The sequence below is a fragment of the Balaenoptera ricei genome, chromosome 2 (genome assembly GCF_028023285.1).
Source record: "Balaenoptera ricei isolate mBalRic1 chromosome 2, mBalRic1.hap2, whole genome shotgun sequence".
Classification (NCBI taxonomy): Eukaryota; Metazoa; Chordata; class Mammalia; order Artiodactyla; family Balaenopteridae; genus Balaenoptera; species Balaenoptera ricei.
The window spans coordinates 95,798,807-95,822,730 of record NC_082640.1 but is presented as its reverse complement, the minus strand read 5'-3'; the positions used below and the strand labels follow the sequence as shown (position 1 = coordinate 95,822,730).

General features: G+C 35.7%; 1 protein-coding gene across 1 annotated transcript in view; it reads right to left on the bottom strand.

The window, feature by feature from the left end:
• Positions 1-23,924, bottom strand: part of FAM227B (family with sequence similarity 227 member B) — a 290,963-nt gene that overhangs the window by 35,624 nt on the left and 231,415 nt on the right. The gene's annotated exons all lie outside the window — the stretch shown is intronic.

The following is a 23,924-nucleotide window of genomic DNA, read 5'->3' as shown; positions in this document are numbered from 1 at the left end:
TAAATAACCAAGAGATCACTGAAGAAATCAAAGAGGAAATCAAACAATACCTAGAGACAAATGACAATGAAAACACGACGATCCAAAACCTATGGGATGCAGCAAAAGCAGTTCTAAGAGGGAATTTTATAGATATACAAGCCTACCTCAAGAAATAAGAAAAATCTCAAAAAAACAATCTAACCTTACACCTACAGGAACTAGAGTAAGAAGAACAAACAAAACACAAAGTTAGCAGAAGGAAAGATATCATAAAGATCAGAGCAGAAATAAATGAAATAGAAACAAAGAAAACTATAGCAAAGATCAATAAAACTAAAAGCTGGTTTTTGAGAAGATAAACAAAATTGATAAACCATTAGCCAGACTCATCAAGGAAAAGAGGGAGAGGACTCAAATCAATAAAATTAGAAATGAAAAAGGAGAAGTTACAACAGACACTGCAGAAATACAAAGCATCCTACGAGACTACTACAAGCAACTCTATGCCAATAAAATGGACAACCTGGAAGAAATGGACAAATTCTTAGAAAGGTATAACCTTCCAAGACTGAACCAGGAAGAAATAGAAAATATGAACAGATGAATCACAAGTAAGGAAATTGAAACTTTGATTAAAAATCTTCCAACAAACAAAAATCCAGGACCAGATGGCTTCACAGGTGAATTCTATCAAACATTTAGAGAAGAGCTAACACCCATCCTTCTCAAACTCTTCCAAAAAATTGCAGAGGAAGGAACACTCCCAAACTCATTCTATGAGGCCACCATCACCCTGATACCAAAATCAGACAAAGACACTACAAAAAAAGAAAATTACAGACCAATATCACTGATGAATATAGATGCAAAAATCCTCAACAAAATACTAGCAAACAGAATTCAACAACACATTAAAAGGATCATACACCATGATCAAGTGGGATTTACCCCAGGGATGCAAGGATTCTTCAATATATGTAAATCAATAACTGTGATAAACCATATTAACAAATTGAAGAATAAAAACCATATGATCATCTCAACAGATGCAGAAAAAGCTTTTGACAAAATTCAACACCCATTTATGATAAAAACTCTCCAGAAAGTGGGCATAGAGGGAACCTACTTCAACATAATAAAGGCCATATATGACAAACCCACAGCAAATATCATTCTCAATGGTGAAAAACTGAAGGCATTTCCTCTAAGATCAGGAACAAGACAAGGATGTCCACTCACTATTATTCAACATAGTTTTGTAAGTTCTAGCCACGGCAATCAGAGAAGAAAAAGAAATGAAATCAATACAAATTGGAAAAGAAGAAGTAAAACTGTCACTGTTTGCAGATGACATGATACTATACATAGAGAATCCTAAAGATGCCACCAGAAAACTACTAGAGCTAATCAATGAATTTGGTAAAGTTGCAGGATACAAAATTAATGCACAGAAATCTCTTGCATTCCTATACACTAATGATGAAAAATCGGAAAGAGAAATTAAGGAAACACTCCCATTTACCATTGCAACAAAAAGAATAAAATACCTAGGAATAAACCTACCTAGGGAGACAAAAGACCTGTATGCAGAAAACTATAAGACACTGATGAAAGAAAGTAAAGATGATACGAACAGATGGAGAGATATACCATGTACTTGGGTTGGAAGAATCAATATTGTGAAAATGACTATACTACCCAAAGAAATCTACAGATTCAATGCAATCCTTGTCAAATTACCAATGGCATTTTTTACCAAACTAGAACAAAAAATCTTAAAATTTGTATGGAGACAAAAAAGACCCCGAATAGCCAAAGCAGTCTTGAGGGAAAAAAAAAAAAAAAAACGGAGCTGGAGGAATTAGACTCCCTGACTTCAGACTATACTACAAAGTTACAGTAATCAAGACAATATGGTACTTGCACGAAAACAGATACATAGATCAATGGAACAAGATAGAAAGCCCAGAGATAAACCCATGCACCTATGGTCAACTAATCTATGACAAAGGAGGCAAGGATATACAACAGAGAAAAGACAGTCTCTTCAATAAGTGGTGCTGGGAGCACTGGACAGCTACATGTAAAAGGATGAAATTAGAACACTCCCTAACACCACACACAAAAATAAACTCAAAATGGATTAGAGACCTAAATGTAAGACTGGACACTATAAAACTCTTAGAGGAAAGCATAGGAAGAACACTCTTTGACATAAATCACAGCAAGATCTTTTTTGATCCACCTCCTAGAGTAATGGAAATAAAAACAAAAATAAACAAATGGAACCTAATGAAACTTCAAAGCTTTTGCACAGCAAAGGAAACCATAAAGAAGATGAAAAGACGACCCTGAGAATGGGAGAAAATATTTGGAAACGAATCAACGGAGAAAGGATTTATCTCCAAAATATATGAACAGCTCATGCAGCTCAATATTAAAAAAACAAACAACCCAATCCAAAAATGGGCAGAAGACCTAAATCGACGTTTCTCCAAAGAAGACATACAGATGGCCAAGAAGCACATGAAAAGCTGCTCAACATCACTAATTATTAGAGTAATGCAAATCAAAACTTATTGAGTTATCACCTCACACCAGTTAAAACGGGCATCATCAGAAAATCTACAAACAACAAATGCTGGAGAGGGTGTGGAGAAAAGGGAACCCTCTTGCACTGTTGGTGGGAATGTAAATTGATACAGCCACTATGGAGAACAGTATGGAGTTTCCTTAAAAAACTAAAAATAGAATTACCATAAGACCCAGCAATCCCACTATTGGGCATATACACAGAGAAAACCATAATTCAAAAAGACACATGCACCCCAATGTTCATTGCAGCACTATTTACAATAGCCAGGTCATGGAGGCAACCTAAATGCCCATTGACAGACAAATAGATAAAGAAGATGTGGTACATATATACAGTGGGATATTACTCAGCCATAGAAAGGAACGAAATTGGGTCATTTGTAGAGACATGGATGGATCTAGAGACTGTCATACAGAGTGAAGTAAGTCAGAAAGTGAAAAACAAATATCGTATATTAACGCATATATGTGGAATCTAGAAAAATGGTACAGATGAACCGGTTTGCAGAGCAGAAATTGAGACACAGATGTAGAGAACAAATGTATGGACACCAAGGGGGGAAAGCGGCGGGGGGTGGTGGTGGTGGTGTGATGAATTGGGCGATTGGGATTGACATGTATACACTGATGTGTATAAAATTGATGACTAATAAGAACTTGCTGTATAAAAAAATAAATAAAATAAAATTGAAAAATTAAAAAAAAAAAAAGGGCATGTTCTTACCATAAGACCCAGCAATCCATTACTGGGCATATACCCTGAGAAAACCATAATTCAAAAAGAGTCATTTATGACAATGTTCACTGCAGCTCTATTTACAACAGCCTGGACATGGAAGCAAGCTAAGTGTCCACTGACAGATGAATGGATAAAGAAGATGTGGCACATATATACAATGGAATATTATTCAGCCATAAAAAGAAACGAAATTGAGTTATTTGTAGTGAGGTGGATGGACCTAGAGTCTGTCATACAGAGTGAAGTAAGTCAGAAAGAGAAAAACAAATACCATATGCTAACACATATATATGGAATCTAAAATAAAAAGGTTATGAAGAACCTAGGGGCAGGACAGGAATAAAGACAACGACGTAGAGAATGTACTTGAGGACACGGGGAGGGGGAAATGTAAGCTGGGACGAAGTGAGAGAGTGGCATGGACATATGTACAACCACCAAATGTAAAATAGATAGCTAGTGGGAAGCAGCTGTATAGCACAGGGAGATCAGCTCGGTGCTTTGTGACCACCTAGAGGGGTGGAAGGGAGACATAAGAGGGAGGGGATATGGGGATATATGTATATGTATAGCTGATTCACTTTGTTATAAAGCAGAAACTAACACACCATTGTAAAGCAATTATACTCCAATAAAGATGTTAAAAATAAAATGGGCATGTTCAGTTAGCTACTTTCTGCTAATATTTACAGGCATACCTCAGCAATATTGCAGGTTCATCTTTGGCTGAAGGGAACATTGTGGCTGCTTTCGTCTATCCAGAGCACTAAAACTTTCTCCATATCAGCAATAAGGCTGTTTTGCTTTCTTATCATTCATGTATTCACTGGAGTAGGGCTTTTCATTTCCTTTAAGAACTTTTCCTTTGCCTTCACAACATGGCTGTTTGGCACAAAAGGCCTAGCTTTTGGCCTATCTCGGGGTTTTGACATGCCTTCCTCACTAAGCTTAATCATTTCTAGCTTTCGATTTTAAGCGAGAGACGTGCAACTCTTCCTTTCACTTCCTTATCCCTCCATTATAGGGATATTAATTGGCCTAATTTCAATATTGTGTCTCAGGGAATAGGGAGGCCTGAGGAGAGGGAGAGGGGTTGGGGAACGGCTAGTTGGTGGAGCAGTTAGAACACACATTTATTAAGTTTGCCATCTTATATGGGTGTGGTACCTGGTGCCCCAAAACCTTAAGATAGTAACATCAAAGATCACTGATCACAAATCACCATAACAAATATAATAATAATAATGAAAAAGTTAGGAATATTGTGAGAATTACCAAAATGTGGCACAGAGACATGAAGTGAGCAAATGCTCTTGGAAAAATGGGGCTGACAGACACACTTATAGCAGGGTTGCCATGAATCTTCAATTTGTAGAAAATGCAATATCCATGAAGTGCAAAAAAATGGGTTTTGCCTGTAATTTCTCCTTCAGAGTGCTGTTAGAATTTCAAAGATTTTATCCTTCTACAAACTTATATTGTGCCCTTGAGTATGAGTTCCATGATGAAGTATTTGGGAGCAAGATGGTGTTTCTCACTCTGAACTAATTGAATTTTCTTTGCTTTGCACATTCATTATAAACTATTAGTATTGAGACAAAGAACTGTTTTATTTCTTATAAATTATTAATTTTGAACATATGTCATTATTGAAATGAACTGGGTATACATTCTTTATAAAGTCATTCTCATTGCCCACAAAATTTGGTCATAATTTTATATTCGTGTTGTGTAAGGAGTTGGTGCTAAGACTGTAGCATTTTCCTGCACTACTCCGTGGTGATGGTTTTCAGTAGACTTCTGTTAATATTTGTTAATGAATATCCTAATTTTTATTCTCTTCAGATACTTAAAGCCATCGTTTTTCCCCAGTTGTAGAAAAACAGTACTTAAAGCTTATAAATTATGAAGAATGGCTATATTCTAGTCCTTCAGGATGACTGTGGCAGCATGTTTTCCAATCCCACTGTCTGAATTGATCTCACACTTCATTTTCTTGTGCACTGCTACGTGGAGGTTACATGGCAAGACACTAAATGGAGAAGGAGCCATTTGGGTACAAATAAAAATGATCCTATTCTGGGACTTTGCAACAGCTGTGGTTGGGTTGTGACAAACAAAGACATAGAGACATCCTAGAGGCCTCCATTCATTCTCTGGGGTCTTTGATCTCCCTTTAGAATCACAGAGTATTAGAGAAATAATGGGCCTTAGAAATCATAGGGTCCAATTTGATTATAGTATACATGCAGAAACTGAGGCTTCTTGAAGGGAAGTACCCTGTCTGAGAGCTTGGGTGTGTGTGACTTAGAAAAAGAATGGCTCAAGGGCAAATTTTGCTCCTATCTGTCAAAAATAATGTCCTAGGATGAGGTTGCAGGAAGCTTTGCTGTTTTCTTCATATCCCTTAGAGACACTTCTGGGAGTATTCTCAGAATGCTCCTGAGATTCCCAGGTTCAAGTGCTCATTCTACACATAATGCTACTGTATAAGAAGCAAAAGGAAGGTAAGCAGCAAGCAGTGACCATAATCTCCTCTATACACTAGAATTCATTTGATTCTTAATCCTAAAAACTAAATTATTGTATAACTTACCAGCGTGTGGCCTAAACTGATCTTAGAGCAGTTATCTTCTGCTTAATGTTTACCTTTTTTATACTTCAAATATTCTAATGCTGCATTTGCAAAAGTGTCAAACATTCACGATATAGTCAAGTAAAGAAAAAAAAAAAGACTCAAAAAATGTTATTACTAAGCACATGTGCCTTATTCTACAGGAGATGGTACCACTGTGGGAATCTCATCCAGATTCTATATGGCGTGGAATGATGTGTAAAATAGGGTTACTGTTTTAGTAAGTTTCATTACTTAATACATTATTAGCAGCAGGTTTTCGTAGCATAGTCTAGAACATTGAAGGAACAGGACTACTGGAAATATTAACACAGATTTAACTAAAAGCATTCAACAAACTTGCCAGGACGTTTACCCCACTTTAAGAAACAAAGATGAGTTTGTTTCTCATGGTGTTTGGCTTTAAGGAGTTAATAGGAGTGAGAAGGGACGACCGGCAGTTTTTGAAGTAGGAGACAGAAGAACTATAAAAATTAGGCACAAAGACTATTAAAGCCTAGCAACCTGTTTTCCTTTAGTGCAGCACTGTCTCAAATTGGATGAGGGAGCTCCTTTGTGCTACTACAGCATCTTCGCAGGCTTCTGTCACTGATGACACAGTTTCTGTCTTTGCTGTTGGATTACTTAGCACCTTCGCTAGTACTAGTCCTGGTATGTAATAGGTATTCATCATCTACTGAACAAGTATTCTTATTGATATCTCAGTGCAGGTGAGTCACAGATTTCATCATTTTTTTTAGGCGTATGTTTAACTTTTATTTATTTATTTATTACAGATTTCATCTTGAGAAGCCTAGTCATCATGATAAAGTTACTTTTTGCTATATTAAGTAAGGGAAGTATGAAATATCTTTAAGGAAAATTTTCATTAAAATAGTTAAAAAAAGTTTTGGTGCTTCAAATGCTTGGCTGTAGGTATCTGGAAAATTTAGTTATGGGTAACAGTTCACTCCCTGATAAGGCTGGATAAACGAGTTGCTGATTTATGGAGATTCTACCATTTTTATAAGTTACACCCTTGAACAGAGACAGTTCCAAGGGTTGTTTGGAGGAATTTTAGCCATCCCCATTATTTCCATCAACCCCTACTCCCCTCAGAAAGCTATTCCAAATGAACACACAAATTTTGGGTTTGCTTAGTAAGTACAGGTTCTCTACCCCCCTGCTTGTAACTGGACTGAATATCTAAGTCCTTCCTATAAAAAGAGAAATTCTCAAGTCCCCACTTCCCACAGACCAAAATGGAATAAAACAGAGAACAAATACATATGAGGCAACCACCTAAAGGAGCCAATGTGATTTTTCCTTAAATACATAGGACTCCAGCTCTAAGCTAGGATAGGGTTTCTATTTTCTGAAATCCTGGAACATCTTGCAGAATCACTTGGAGCCATAAAATGGCAGTGATTTTTATGGGGTGAATGTGTAGTAACAGAGTAGATTTTCACCTTTGCCTGCCTAACTCCTAGGAGGAGAAAGAGTTAAGTAAACACAAAATTATAATTTAGTCAATTTTTAATATTTACTTGAGATATTACTTTTTAGTCTTAAATTCTAAGCATTCAAGAAGCTATGACTTTTCCATCTGATTTTTTTATTGACCAATAACATGTATAGCAAGAATATCTGTTTTTTTCAATGTCTTAAGATCATTTAAAGTATCTGAAAATGAAGTTTTCTTCTCTTATTTGTTACAAATTGGGCTTTACCATATTTACACTAAAAACAAACCCAAAAATCCTGAAATCTTACTAAATCTCCGAGATGAAAACTCCTCCTGCTCCCCCTCTTATTTTTTCAATTGAACCATGTTTATAATGTAAAGTCCAAATTTTGGCTAAAAAGAATTGATACAACCCACTCCCTGGAACCTGATTACCTAAGGCAACTAAAGTTTTCATTATTTAGTTTAATAACAAGTTTGCTGAATTGTGGTTTGGGTCTTGTGTATTTTATTAAAAGAAAAGAAAAGAAAAAACCCTAACTAGAATTTAAACTGAATCTGTAAGAAAAAAGGGCTGGATCTTACAAGCAAGTCTGTAATTGTCTCTGGCTCAAGGTGGCTGCAACATGCTTACAACACACATGCACATACTCACTCACGTAAAACAAAACCTCATTGTTCCTCAAGTTCTTTTAAAAAAAAAGTATGATGTTCCTTCTCCCCCCAACCTTTCTTAACTTGGCCCCCGTTCTTAATTGGCAGAGTTCATGAAAAGAAGAAACTTAGCAACCTACTCAGCAAAGTCTAGAATAGTTTTCCATTTGAAAAGTTACCTAAAACTATAAATAAAACCTCCTTTTCTTTTTGAAGAGCAAAATTTAAATACCTGATGTATCCTTTATCCTACTATGACTCCATGATATTTTTCTGCTTATAAAATGCTCTATTAAATAAATCTTAAATATATTTTTAAAAATTAAAAATCTTATCCTTTAAGGAATCGTTAAGAGCCTAGCAGGAGAGTTTGTAGGTTATTTTAGGTAACTGATATAAATTAGTACCAATGTGAATTAAGTAAAGGGAGTCCATGGATCAAAAATATGACTATACAAAAAGGCAATCAGAATTTTATACAGATCTAGGCTACTTATGAAGTTGTTTAGCTGAAGGCTTATACAGAGAGTAGCACACTTTCTACTATGGATTGAAGCCATGTTGCATGGAGCAAATATCTGCGTGATGACAAAAGTAGTTTACCCTGGAGCAAAAACAAACAAAAATCAAATAAAATGAAACTAGGGTAAAAGGAAAAAAAATCCAACTAAAAAAAGCAAAATGTGTGACTGGAAATTTAAGAACTCATATGGGAAATTAACTTGGTTGGTAATTTTGTTGGATTAAAGAATGGATGAACAAGATAATATATAATCTTAGGCCACGAAACTTCTAAAATTAGAAAGCTGTAAGTGGCAAGGTAAAAGAAAGTTCTATATGTGCTGGCTGTCTGATATCCAAAGATGATATCTCAAGTTCTGTGAATGGATTAAACTTTTCCTCTTATTCAAGAGAGTGCTGTCCATAGAACTTTTTTGTGATGATGGACATGTTTGATATCTGTACTGGACAACAGTCACACACGGCTAGTGAGCACTTAAAATGTGACTAGTGTAAGTGATGAACTGAATTTTTACTTATCTTTGATTTTATTAATTTAAGTATAAGTTTAAATAGTCACACATGGCTATTTAATATACACACAATTCCAAAAATTGCAGAGGAAGGAACACTTCTGAACTCATTCTATGAGGCCAGAATCACCCTTACACGAAAATCAGACAAAAATACCACACAAAAAAAGAATATTATAGGCCAATACGATGAACATAGACCCAATCCTCAACAAAATATTAGCAAACTGAATCCAACAATACACTAAAAGGATCATACACCATGATCAAGTGGGATTTCTCCCAGGGATGCAAGGATTTTTCAATATCCACAAATCAATCAGTGTGATATACCAAATTAACAAATTGAAGGATAAAAACCATATGATCATCTCAATAGATGCAGAAAAAGCTTTTGACAAAATTCAACATCCATTCATGATAAAAACTCTCCAGAAAGTGGGCATAGAGGGAGCCTATCACAACATAATAAAGGCCATATATGACAAACCCACAGCTAACATCATACTCAATGGTGAAAAACTGAAAGCATTTCCTCTAAGAGCAGGAACAAGACAAGGATGTCCACTCTCACCACTATTATTCAACATAGCATAAGTATTGTATAGCCACAGCAATCAGACAAAAAATAGAAATAAAAGGAATCCGAACTGGCAAGGAAGAAGTAAAGCTGTCACTGTTTGCAGATGGCATGATACTATACAGAGACTATCCTAACAAAGCCACCAGAAAACTACTATGGATCATCAATGAATTCGGTAAAGTTGCAGGATACAAAATTAACATACAGAAACCTGCTGCATTTGTATATACTACCAACAACGATAACAAAGAGGAATTAAGGAAATAATCCCATTTACCAGTGCATCAAAAAGAATAAAATACCAAGGAATAAACCTACCTAAGGAGGTAAAAGACCTATATTCAGAAAACCATAGACACTGATGAAAAAAATTGAAGACAAAAAAAACAGATGGAAAGATATACTGTGTTCTTGGATTGGAAGAATTAATATCATCAAAATGACCATACTACCCAATGCAATCTACAGATTCAAAGCAATCCTTACAAAAATGCTGAGAGGATACTTCACAGAACATGAACAAATAATTTTAAAATTTGTATGGAAACACAAAGACCCCGAATAGCCAAAACAACCTTGAGAATCATGCTCCCTGACTTCAGACAATACTACAAAGCTACAGTAATCAAAACAGCATGGTACTGGCACAAAAACAGACACATAGACCAATGGCACAGAATAGAGAGCCCAGAAATCCACACACCTACACTCAATTAATCTATGACAAAGGAGGCAAGAATATACAATGGAGAAAAGACAGTCTTTTCAATAAGTGGTCCTGGGAAAACTGAACAGCTACAAGTAAAAGAATAAAATTAGAACATTTTATAACACCATATACAAAAATAAACTCAAAATGGATTAAAGACCTAAATGTAAGACCAGAAACCATAAAACTTCTAGAGGAAAACAGGCAGAACACCCTTTGACATAAATTGTAGTAATATTTTTTTGGATCTGTCTCCTAAAGCAAAGGAAATAAAAGCAAAAATAAAAAAATGGGACCTAATTCAACTTAAAAGCTTTTGTACAGAAAAGGAAACTATTGACAAAACAAAAAGACAACCTACTGAATGGTTGAAAATATTTGCAAATGACTGATAAGGGGTTAATATCCAACATATATGAACAGCTCATAAAACTCAACATCAAAAAAACAAACAAGCTAATTAAAAAATGGGCAGAAGAACTGAATAGACATTTTTCCCAAAAGGAAATGCAGATGGCCAACAGGCACATGAAAAGATGCTCAACATCACTAATCAGCAGGGAAATGCAAACCAAAACCACAATGAGATATCCTTCAGAATGGCTATCATCAAAAAGAACAGAAATAACAAGTGTTGGTGAGGATGTGGAGAAAAGGGAACACTTGCACACTGTTGGTGGGAATGTAAATTGGTGCAGCCACTGTGAAAAATAGTATGGCATTTTCTCAAAAAACTAAAAATGCAGCTACCATATGACCCAGCAATTCCACTCTTGGGTATATGTCCTAAATAAAAAATCACCCTAATTCAAAAAGATACAAGCACCCCAATGTTCATAGCAGCATTATTTACAATGGCCAAGATATGGAAGCAACCTAAGTGTCCATCAACAGATGAATGGATAAAGAAGATGTGGCACGCGCGCACACACACACACACACACACACATATACACACAATGGAATACTACTCAGCCATAAAAAAGAATGGCTCTTTTTTATAGGTTCTTCTGCTTCTTACTTAGAAACTATCCATTGTGTAGATCATATTTTGTTAGCCTTCTTTGCATCTGTTTGAACTCACAGAGTGGAGAAACAAGAACTACATAGGCACAGTGTATTTACTTAAAGCCACAATGAGTGGTTCTAAATGAATACAAAATTTAGAGTTTTAAATGTCTCCTAAACACAAAAATGACTACTAGATATGGGATTGTTAGTCTAATTCAGTACTTAACACTCCTGCTTCTAGATCATGAACTCTAAAAGATGTGGGAAGCCATCTGGCCAATTCTGCCCAAACTCTTGGAGCAGGTAGCCCCATTTCATGGTGGCAAGTGAGATCCACAGTACAATGTTGAATTTTTAAAAAATGTAATTCCCATACATTTTCTTCTCTGCTTCCATTTAGTTGACTATCAGGGATCCACAAGAAAAGCAGTGAGAAATCAGTGGATTGTTTTCTCTATAATGGTGAGAAATGAAACCAACATTGTTGTCCCTTTGTTAAATAATACTGGTAACAAATATACTATCCTGGGCTGGGTTTTTGGGGAAGCAGACTAAAAAATGGAGATTCTCCCTTTGTTTTTGTTTTTGACAGTTTTATTATGATGTGCTTTGGCAAAGATTTCTTTAAGTTGAATTTGTTTGGTGGCCTATGGGCTTCATGAACTTGGATATCTAAACATCTCCCCAGATTTGAGAAGTTCTCAGCCATTATTAATTAAGATCTGTGCTCCATTCTCCCTCTCTTCTTTTGGAACTCAAATAATTTGTAGATTATTTCTTTTGATGGGATCCCACAGATCAAGCAAGCTTTCTTCACTCTTTTTAATTCCTTCTTCTTTGCTCTCCTCTGACTGGGTAATTTTTAAGTTCCTGTCTTCTAACTCACAGATTCTTTCTTTGCTTGACCCATTCTGCTATTGATGTTCTCCATCACATTTTTTTTTTTTTTTTTTCATCTCATTCATTGTATTCTTCAGCTCAAGAATTTCTGTTTGGTTCTTTTTTATAATTTTTATATTTTTGTTAAACTTCTCATTTTGTTCATGATTTGCACTGTTTCCTGATTCCAAATTATCTTTCTGTGCTTTTTTGTAGTTCACTGAGTTTCATTAAAACAGTTCTTTTGAATTCTTTATCAGGTAAATTGAGATCTCCATATCTTTGGGATCAGTTACTGGAGGATCATTGTGATCTATTGGTGGTGTCATGTTTCCTTAAATTTTTTTATGTTCTTTGAAGTTCGGTGTTGCTGTCTTCACATTTGAAATAGCAGTCACCTCCTCTAGTCTTTGCTAACTTCCTTTGGGAGATAAATACCTTCTGCTAGGGATTCTGAGGCTTTTCAGACCTTCTATGGATACATCTGTTTCACACTTCTTGCTCCCTTTAGTGGCAGAATTTTAAAGCTTTTATGCCATCTCTCTACCCTGTTAACACACCAGGCCAAGTGCTGACAGCCTTCCTTTTGCTTTCCCAAAGGTGGCATATAAGTTCAAGTTTGTGGTCTCTCCCTGGCCCACAGATTTGGGCTGGCACAGGCTTTCTGTGTATACTCACTAGCTGTCTGCCAAAGCTCGCTTTTGCTGTTGCTATTGGGAGTGTGCACAGGGAGCTGGTCACAGGGTGAAAATGTATGTGGGTGGGGTTCATGGAGCACTGGGGGTGTCTATGGGCTAGCTGGGGGTATCTATGGGTGAGGTGTCCTCAGGGGCTCATGGGCAGGCTTCTTGGTAGAGTCTATGACATGGTTAGTAGAATCTGCATCCCTTTAATGCCCTCTGAGAGTTCTACCTACAATTCTCCCAGCCTCTTTCCAACCCCTAAGTCATGAAGCTCATCATTCAGTACTCTGGATGGGGAAGAGAGAAACAAGCCTCTTTGGCAGCAATCACACTGCTTGGGAAGCCAGGTGGGCACTAATTCACTCTCACTTTCCCCCACACAAGAAATCACGGGCTGAGAAGATCTCTCTTGGCCCTAAGCTGTGCTGTCTTGGGGGAGAGGTGAAGTTAAACTGTTCCTGTTATCCTTTCCCATGCATCTACACTTGTATTTTTTTGTTTCAGTGGTGTGCTGAAATTTCTCTTCTGGAAGCCTGGACTTCCACAGGGGCTGTCTCATCTATAGGTGATTGCCTATGACAGTGTTTTCCAGGGGTTCTTGGACTGTGATCGAGAGGGGCTAGAATTGGTTCATAGGCTACTACAAGTTCCACAGCTAGGACCAAAATCTGCATGCCTACTACATGATGCACATGTGGGTGATCCTCCTCTCAGATGCCTTGGCGAATGGTAATGGATCCCACAACTCCCACAAGGGCATTTTTGTCCGTGGTTGTATGCCAAATTGTTGTCATTGAGGGGCGACATGATGTCTTATTCAGCCATGATGCTGATGTCACTCCTGTCCCTGTGTTAAAAAATGGGGGGCCATGCATACTTTTTCCTGTCTCTGTGTTTAACAACACTAAGAATAAGCAAAAATAACCTACAACTTGCTCCGGAAAATGCTTTTTCCTGAAAGATAAGACTCTGAACCAGCTAAAATAGCTTGCACATCAAAGCTTACTTCAAGACCCTTGCTTCACTGGGCCCACTAGTCCAAAATTATAATATTAAACTCTGCCCAATCCCAAGCAGTTTCTCACCTTGCACAACCTGCCTCAAAATCATCCAACTTAGGTCCTAAAACCCTACAAATGTCATCCCTGAATTTATCCATTTTGAGACACTACTAAAGCTCTGTTAAATTGTTGTTCTCTTTTACTACAATAAGTCTATTAAACTTAGCTTTACTTGGTCAACAGGTTATTCTGGTGGTCCTTTAGGGGAACTGACAGCTGTGAATGGGAAAAATGGTGCCTATGCATTCTTTTTCTTACTGTAGCCTCAGAAGAACATGGTTCTACAGTGACCTGACAAAATGAGAAGGTTGTCATTTCAGTGAAAATTTGAGCTATTTACCAATTCAACCACCAATGGTGTGGAAAGTCAAATTCCTCCAACAGAATCACAAATCTCAGGATTCAAAAGGACTTGAAACTTATACAGCCCAATCCATCTGCTTGATACACATGGAGAATATAGGCTCAAATCTGGGCTCAAATTAAATTTTTTCCCTATACTGCTGAAGGGGTCTCTTCCATGCAACTAAGGTTTTTAGGTTTCCTCTCTACTTTCTCATATCCCGTCTTCATTCTCCTCTGCTCCCCAGCCTGTTTTTCCTCTTTGCAGACAACTAGAGGAAGTATCAGTCCTCCCTCGTGTTTTGGTAGAGGGAGTCTGTGTTGCCACAGGGTTTTTAGGGCTGCGTGTTTTCAACAAAAAGTATTTTAAAAAGACCTCCCACTCCAGGAAGCTAACATCTGGTTTCTATTATCTGAAAGGTCTCATTAACAGATGATATTATAATGTCCATATCCCTATTTTGAAGCTGAGGAAAGTGAGCGTTAGATTTTGGGGGTACAATCTCATAAATAATGGAACAAACTTTCTGGCAGTGTAGGCTTTCCTATTCATTTCATCCTGAGAATTTTAGGATTGAGGGAAAAAAGTATTTTATCCTGTCTTTACTGGAAAAAACACTAGATAAAATGGTTCTGGATTAGAAGTTTTTTTCAGACATCTGTCTTTTAGCTAATGTATCCTTTTAAAAATCTGATTACCAAATCCTTAGTATATGTTAATTAACTTGAAATGTAACTGACTTGAAATGAAAAATACCATTCATAGTAACTTTTAGTAACAGCTCACAAGTTGTTATTCACATATTAGTGAGAAAAAAATCTATATATGCATGTGTGACAAAGATTATTGGAAATCTTTTTATAAATAAAAGTGAAAGGAAGTTGCACATGGCTCTAAAGAGTTTCCCACTAGATTCTGTGTGAAGACGGAGTGTTATACAGAGCTGGTGACCTTATATGAGTCTCAGGGTTTCTTTCTTTTCCTTTTTTCCCTGTTGACTATTTGCTTCTCCCACATCACAGATAATTCACAACAGATGGTTTCTTCGTATAGCTTTTATTTTTATGCTGGGATAAATGTTGATATATCCCATATTATTTTTAATTGTAGAGTTGAATTATCTGACTCTGGACAGTTTTTACATGTTAAAAAGTCTGTATATATGTGTGATGGTGGGAGCATGTGTTTACAGTAACACAATAGCCTCATTGTGACACTGCCTTAAGTTCAGATTTTTCCCAAACTGCAAAAAAAAAGTGAACGAACATTCTAAACTCAAGTTAGAAATACAGATACAGCCTATAAACTTTACTTTTTAATGAGACCCAACATTTTATTCTTGAGTTTTCCTTTTTTTTTTTTAAATAAATAATTTGTGAAACATGTAAAATAATTAATAGACTTTTGGGTATTTGTTAGTTTACTCTCAATACATAAAGGAGTTGAGGTAGTTTACAAAAATGCAGGCAATGTAAGATGGGAAACTTAGGAGCTCCAAATATATTTTGCACAAGATTCTTCCCAGTTTAAAAACACACTATACATTCAGCTCTGGGTCCTAGAAGTCAGTTTCTCTTTTTAGTTTTACTCATAACTCTAGTACTAAGTAATCAAGTTTTAAAAAAAGAAATTCAAAGACTATTCATTAAAAAATCCAAATTTTCTATTAATAATGATTTAATGTACATTATCTAGTAAAAAAGTTCATTATTTTCCTTATAAGTATACGTTAAAAGTCCTGTCAGAATCACGAGTTCCCTGTGAAGTATGATTGCATTTACTCCCCGCCTCCCTCTCTACACACATCTCCAGTCTTCTCAGTGTTTATATGTGGATCCTGAAACACTGACAAGAAAGCAATCTTCATCTTCCCTCTTATGACTTTGGCAAATCAAAAGAAATATTACCTATGATGTTAAATTTATTTTTGAATGTATCTGTTCCACAAGACTGATATAAAAATTGCATAGTGATCAAGTATGATATTGTTCTGAATTTGAGTTTAAGAAACTGGGTCATAAGAATCTCTTTTGTAATAACCTATGAGGGAAAAGAATCTGAAAAAAATGAATGTATATGTAAAACTGAATCATTTTGCTGTATACCTGAAACTAACACAACATTGTAAATCAACTCTACTTCAATAAAAAAAAAGACTAAATAATAAAAAAAATGGGTATGATTGCCATGTATGAACCTCCATTAAAATGCAGTCTACAAGGGAAGTAAGTCAGAAAGAGAAAAACAAATACCATATGCTAACACATATATATGGAATCTAAAAAAAAAAAAAAAAAAGGTCATGAAGAACCTAGGGCCAAGATGGGAATAAAGACACAGACCTACTAGAGAATGGACTTGAGGATACGGGGAGGGGGAAGGGTAACCTGGGATAAAGTGAGAGAGTGGCATGGACATATATACGCTACCAAACGTAAAATAGATAGCTAGTGGGGAGCAGCCGCATAGCACAGGGAGATCAGCTCAATGCTTTGTGACTACCTAGAGGGGTGGGATAGGGAGGGTGGGAGGGAGGGAGGCACAAGAGGGAAGGGATATGGGGATATATGTATATGTATTCACTTTGTTATACAGCAGAAACTAACACACCATTGTAAAGCAATTATACTCCAATAAAGATGTTAAAAAAAAATTTATGAACATTCTCATTAAAAAGAAAAAAATGCAGTCTACAAAAACTGGCTGGAAGAATAATTAGGAATGTGTTCCAGATCTCCATTTGAAAGTATGACAGGATAAATCTTTCTGGGAGTCTTAATAAAACTGATATTTAACAAGTAGAAAAAAAGAATAATTAATTAATTAAATAAAATAAAAAACTAATTAATTTGGTGTGTTTTTCCAGCATCGTGATTTAATTAAGGGAGCATATTCATTGTAGAGAATATATTGATGATTGTAAATGTGACTCCTCATTACAGCCTTAATATTTTTGAAACACCAAAGCACAAAGATGTCAATTATATATCCAAACTACAGGTACAAAACAAGTGCATATATTTTCCATGCTCCAAAATTGAGTACACACTGTACTGTCACAGGGAAGGGGTCTGCCAATGAAGACCTGACAATAAAGTACTTAAGACTGATATACCAAAATAAAATATAAAATAGGAGTTTATAAAAACAATTTTGACAATAGCAGAGAGGACCCTTTTCATTTCTGAGCAAAAATGCATTTCATTAAATGTACTATCTCCTAAAATGAATAAACCGGTCACTTGAGAATGCTCTGTTTATTTCCTCTATTATACTACAACATTCTCCATGTCTTTGGGAAAAAAAATATTGTGCGGGAACTGTGGGATAAGCATGCAAGTGGATGGAACAACACAATTGCACCGGTTCTTACAACTCACTTCTACATAAGGAGAAAGTGTTATTCATTAGTATGGCCCAGTCTTAGCCAATATTCAGTTTGGAAAGACACTGGGTTAAGATCAGAATGATGTGAAATTCCAAGTTCTAGAGTTGATGAAGAATCTCTTTTTAAATGAATAAAGGATTTTGAAATAGAATGTGCATGATCATGCAATCTTAAATGTCTGAAGGAAAAACTACTAAAGTTATTATTTAATGCAGGACCAGCCGTAGAAATTTTAATTAACTATTTTCCTCAAATATGAGGAACATTACCATGGCATTCCTTCTTCTCTTCTGTTGACTCTTACCTGTTGACTCTCTGCCTCTTACCACCCCTACCCCAAACCGTAATTGTGATTATCCCTAAAAGCCTAGAATATGTTTTTTTAAAATTTTTATTTTATATTGGAGCACAGTTGATTAATAATGCTGTGTTAGTTTCGGTTGTACAGCAAAGTGATTCAGTTATACATAAGCAGGTATCTACTCTTTTTCAAATTCTTTTCCCATTTAGGTTATTACAGAATATTGAGTAGCATTCCCTGTGCTATACAGTAGGTCCTTGTTGGTTATCTATTTTAAATATAGCAGTGTGTACATGTCAATCCCAAACTCCCAGTCTATCCCTCCTCCCCACCCTTCCCCCCTGGTAACTGTAAGTTCGTTCTCTAAGTCTGTGAGTCTAGAATACACTTTTATCTGCTTCTGGAACTATACATCCCCCTGGGTAAACAATTAAGTACCAGAATGTTTGAGTGCATTGGCTCTGAAACCAGACTGTCAAGGATAGACTCCAAGTGCTATCACTTACTCAGGTGTCCTCAGGCAAGTTACCTAACTTTCCTGTGCCTCAGTTTCCTTATCTGTAAATGAGAGACAATAATAGTAATTATCTCAGAAGTTCACATGATAATTAAATGAGTTAATAAATGTAAAGTACTTAGAAACAGTGCTTGGTACACAGTAACTCTTTAATACATTTTTAAAAACATCATTTTGATAATGATGGCTTCAAAGATTAACTTTGTACCAATGACTCCCAAATTTCTATCTCTATCCCTATCATCTAGTTTTCTTAATTTTAACAATAATGTCAAATTTTGTTGAAAAATAAAATGAAATTTGGTCTTATCTTTATATAAAACTGGGATATATCCACCCATCAGACATTTATTTAATACCTATTTTAAGCTAGATACTTTTTTCTGGTGGCAGGGATATAGAGGCAGATGATTCTTTGTTCTCTATTGGGTGAGAAAAACAAGTAAAAAGAAATGGTTACATTAAAATGTAATAAATATTTGGATTGAGGTATATAGGGGCTATAAAAGTATTGAAGAGATTGTCTAAATCAGACTTTTGCTCAAACATTGTGAGTTATCTATAGATGTAAAATTATCCTGAAACTTGGCAGCTTAAAACAACAAACATTTATTACTGCATAGCTTCTGCAGGTCAGGAATCAGGGCACAGCTCAGCTGGATACTTCTGACTCAGGGTCCCTCTCACAGGCTGCAATCAAGATACAGGCAGGGGCTGCAGTGATCTCAAGGATCAAATGAAGGAGGCTCTGCTTCTAGGCTCACTCATGTGGTTGTTGGCAAGATTTACTTTCTCATCGGTTGTTGGACTAAGGGTCTCAGTTTCTTACTGGCTGTTGGCTGGAGGACTTCCTCCCTTCCCTGCCACGTGGGCTTTCCACAGGGCAGCTCACAACTTGGTAGCTGGAAGGCTCCGAAAGAGCAAGCAACAAAGGTCGAGGAGGACTGATGTCAGTCTTTCTGTAGCTGAATCTCAGAAGTGACATTCCATTATGTTTGCCATATCCTATTTGTTAGAAGCAAGTCATAGGTTCAGCCCATACCCAATGGGAGGGAATTACACAAGGGCATGAACCAGAAGGCAGGGATCATTGAGGACCATTTTAGAGTCTGCCAACCCCAAATATGATGAATTATATTTGTCTTTTTTGTTATTTAACTCCTCCACTTTCTCTATTTTCTCCTACTCCTTCACTCTGCATAGATGCATTAGCTAAAAAGTGTTATTTTTCCACTTCAGGAAAGCCAGAGGACTCCAGTAAGCCCTGAGAAAAACTAATAAAAATGTTCTATATTCTGAATAGCTTCAATGTAAAATTTCAGTGAGAAAGATAAATTCAGTGATCATACAGTCATCATAGATAATTATGGGAACTCTGGACACAAATTTCATTATCAGCTATCAAGTTCTTGGAATTAACACAACATTGTAAATCAACTATACTTCAATAAAAAATAAATTAAAAAAAAGAAAAAATATTTTAGAAAAAAGGTGTTGGAGAAAACATTACCGGGCTCTGCCACCAACCACTAATATCACGCTCAAGGAGAATTCTAGCCTGGATCGTCATGTCAGAAAAGTATGCATGGCTAAGGGAATGGTAGACTCTGTTGCCAGCTCTGCTGCATGAATCACTTGGGTAAGCTACTCACCCTCTTTGAGCTTTGGTTCCCTCATCTGTAAAGTGGCTGTGATGGGTGCCTGCTCTGTCCACTGTCCCAGGAGTCTTGTCATTTCTCGCAATGATACATAGGAAGATTCAATAAATGTTTTGAAAAATTGTAAAATGCTGATGAATGTGAGGCATCATTATCACTTTGTTCATCATTAGATCTAGGAATATTTTTTCTTATCAGCAGGCATTACATTTTACAAGCTCAGAAAGCATCATGGAAAGCCCCATTACTTTCTTTCTTTCTTTTTTTAAATTTCTTTTTTGAAGTGTAGTTGATTTACAATGTTGTGTTAATTTGTGCTGCACAGCAAAGTGATTCAGTTATACATATATACACATTATTTTTCATATTCTTTTCCATTATGGTTTAATCACAGCATAATGAATATAGTTTCCTGTGCTATACAGTAGCACCTTGTTGTTTATCCATTCTATATATAATATATAGTTTACATCTGCTAATCCCAAACTCCCAATCCATCCCTCCCTCCAGCACCCCCCCACCCCCAGCAACCACAAGTCTGTTCTCTATGTCTGTGAGTCTGTTCCTGTTTCATAGATAAGTTCACTTGTGTCATATTTTAGATTCCACATATAAGTGATATCATATGGCATTTGTCTTTCTCTTTCTGCTTACTTCACTTAGTATGATAATCTCTACGTCTATCTAAGTTGCTGCAAATGGCATTATTTCATTCTTTTTATGGCTGAGTAGCATTCCATTGTATATATGTACCACATCTTCTTTATCTATTCATTTGTCGATGGACATCTAGGTTGTTTCCATGTCTTGGCTATTGTGAATAGTGTTGCTATGAACATAATAGTGCATTTATCTTTTTGAATTATAGTTTTGTCCAGACCCATTACTTTCTTTCTAAGTGGTGATTTCTTTCCGATCTTTATGGAATGAAATACTCTCCTAAAAGATTTCATGCTCTAGATATCCAATTCCTCCTTTCCCGACCCCCACATATACTCATACTCTTCCCACATTCTCAGTGAACTGGTGTTATGAATCCTTGTATTGTTGGTGGACAAATCCATGCCCATCAGAAATATAAACACAAAGACTGATATTTTTATAATCACAATAAAAATTAGCTAAAAATAAAAGTAATCTATTATGAATGGTTTTCATACCTTTCAAATTTCACTTCTAGACATCTAAAAATTTTGTATTTAACCATTTGTTTGAATAATCCAAGGCTGATGAGAATCCTCAAGTTACAAGTCTCAGAACAGACTGATTTAGTTCTGTAGTTTGCTTTCTCCTTGTGTTCCAGAGCCACCCAAGTTAATTCCATGTGCCTGTGGTCAGTGAGACTCTGGAGGTTGTCTTGATTGAAATATGGGAGAAGTGCCCTGGGAAGAATTTTGAGAATCTGCTAGGGCAGTGTTCTCCACACTTCCTGGATCATGTATCCCATGAGTAAAAGCTATGTGAGCACACTTCCTGACAGATATAATTTTAAATTTATAAATTATATACATATCAATCTGCATTTATATATTATGCATATTATAAAAGATATGCATTCTATGGATAGAAAACAGTGAGATGAAATAAAATATTTTAAAAATAAAATTTAACACTACATTTATTTTTGGTACACCAAACCTTTTATCCTCAAATTATAGAGATTTGTATGGATGTCTAGATAGTTGGTTTATAAATGCTGTGCAAACTAAACTGGCATCATACTATCATTTGCTAATGTTGAAAAGTATAACATACACTTAGGGCTAGGTTCACTGTTTATAATAATGATGTATGTCCATATTTCAATTGATATTTTTGAAAATTTTAATTTTTTTTGGCCTATATCTTGGCAGAACTGATTGGATCACCACTAATTTTGTCTCTTAGTGTAGCTGAAAAAGAGCTCCTTCAAGGAATAGAGGAAATATCCTTCTGTGTTTTTAAAAAAAATTTATTCTTGCATTATAAATATTATCATCAAAGTTTCTTTTCAGGAAACTTTTTTTTTTCCTTTTTAAAAAAATTTTTATTGAAATATAGTTGATTTACAATATTGTGTTAGTTTTAGGTGTACAGCAAAGTGATTCAGATACAAACACACACACATGCACACACACACACACACACACATATGTATTCTTTTTTAGATTCTTTTCCATTATACGTTATTACAAAATATTGAGTATAGTTCCCTGTGCTATACAGTAGGTCTTTGTTGTTTACTATTTTATATATAGAAATGTGTATATGTTAATCCCAAACTCCTAATTCATGATCCCCCACTTTTCCCCTTTGGTAACCATAAGTTTGTTTTCTATGTCTGTGAGTCTATTTCTGTTGTGTAAATAAGTTCATTTGTATCATTTTTCAGATTCCACAGGTAAGTGATATCATATGATATTTGTCTTTCTCTGTCTGACTTACTACACTTAGTATGATCATCTGTAGGTCCCTCCATGTTGTTGCAAATGGCATTTTTTCATTCTTTGTTACGGTTGAGTAGTATTCCATTGTGTATATATACCACATCATTTTTTTTTTTTTGGAACATCAAATGCTTTTTATTTTTAATTTTTTAAATTAATTTTTATTGGAGTATAGTTGATTTACAATGTTGTGTTAGTTTCTGCTACACAGCAAAGTGAATCAGTTATACATATACAGATACCCACTCTCTTTTAGATTCTTTTCCCATATAGGTTATTACAAAGTATAGAGTTCCCTGTGCTATATAGTAGGTTCTTATCAGTTATCTATTTTACATATAGTAGTGTGTATATGTCAATCCCAATCTCCCAATTTATCCCACCCCCCTTTTCCCCTTGGTAACTATAAGTTTCTTTTCTACATCTGTGACTCTATTTCTGTTTTGTAAAAAAGTTCATTTGTACCATTTTTTTAGATTCCACATATAAGCAATATCATATGATATTTGTCTTTCTCTGTCTGACTTACTTCACTCAATACAACAATCTCTAGATCCATCCATGTGGCTGCAAATGGCATTATTTTGTTCTTTTTTATGGCTGAGTAATATTTCTTTTCAGGAAACTTTTAAAGCTATTGGTCTATTAGTAAGTGTCAATTTAGTTAAACCAAATGATATAATCTATAAATCTGCTTAACCACCCAAAGAAAACAGCAATATGTTGTGGAACTCAGACAACACAAGAGCAAACATGTTATTACTATCCCTCAACAGAGTAGAGTGCAGACTGAAATATCAACTGAGTGAGGGTACCTGTCTACTAAATATTAGTAAAGTGCAACTTCTTTTTTATTTTTAAAGATAGAAATATATATATATATATATATTCCACCCAGAGCTGTGTATACCCCAGTTTGGAGACCACTGTACTGGATCTCTTAGGGTTCATCCAAGTCCCTAGTGAGACCTGGGCCAGGATGGGTTATGCAGGGAGGGGGCACAAGAATGTAAACAGATACCCCTGCTACAACCAAAGAGCTCCAATTTCATTTTATATTATATTTTATACATTAAGCTTTCTAATAAATTTTCATTAGAACAAAGTATTACATAGCTAAGGCACATTTGAAACTTTCTTCTGGAGAAACTTAGAAGTCCATGACCCACAGTTCTGACAAATGTTTGAAACTGAACACCGAACAGTAAAGTTGTAAAAATAGTCTTTTACTAAAGAGCTAAATATACTGGTTTTTTAAGTTCCTGGGTTTTATGTTTGTTTT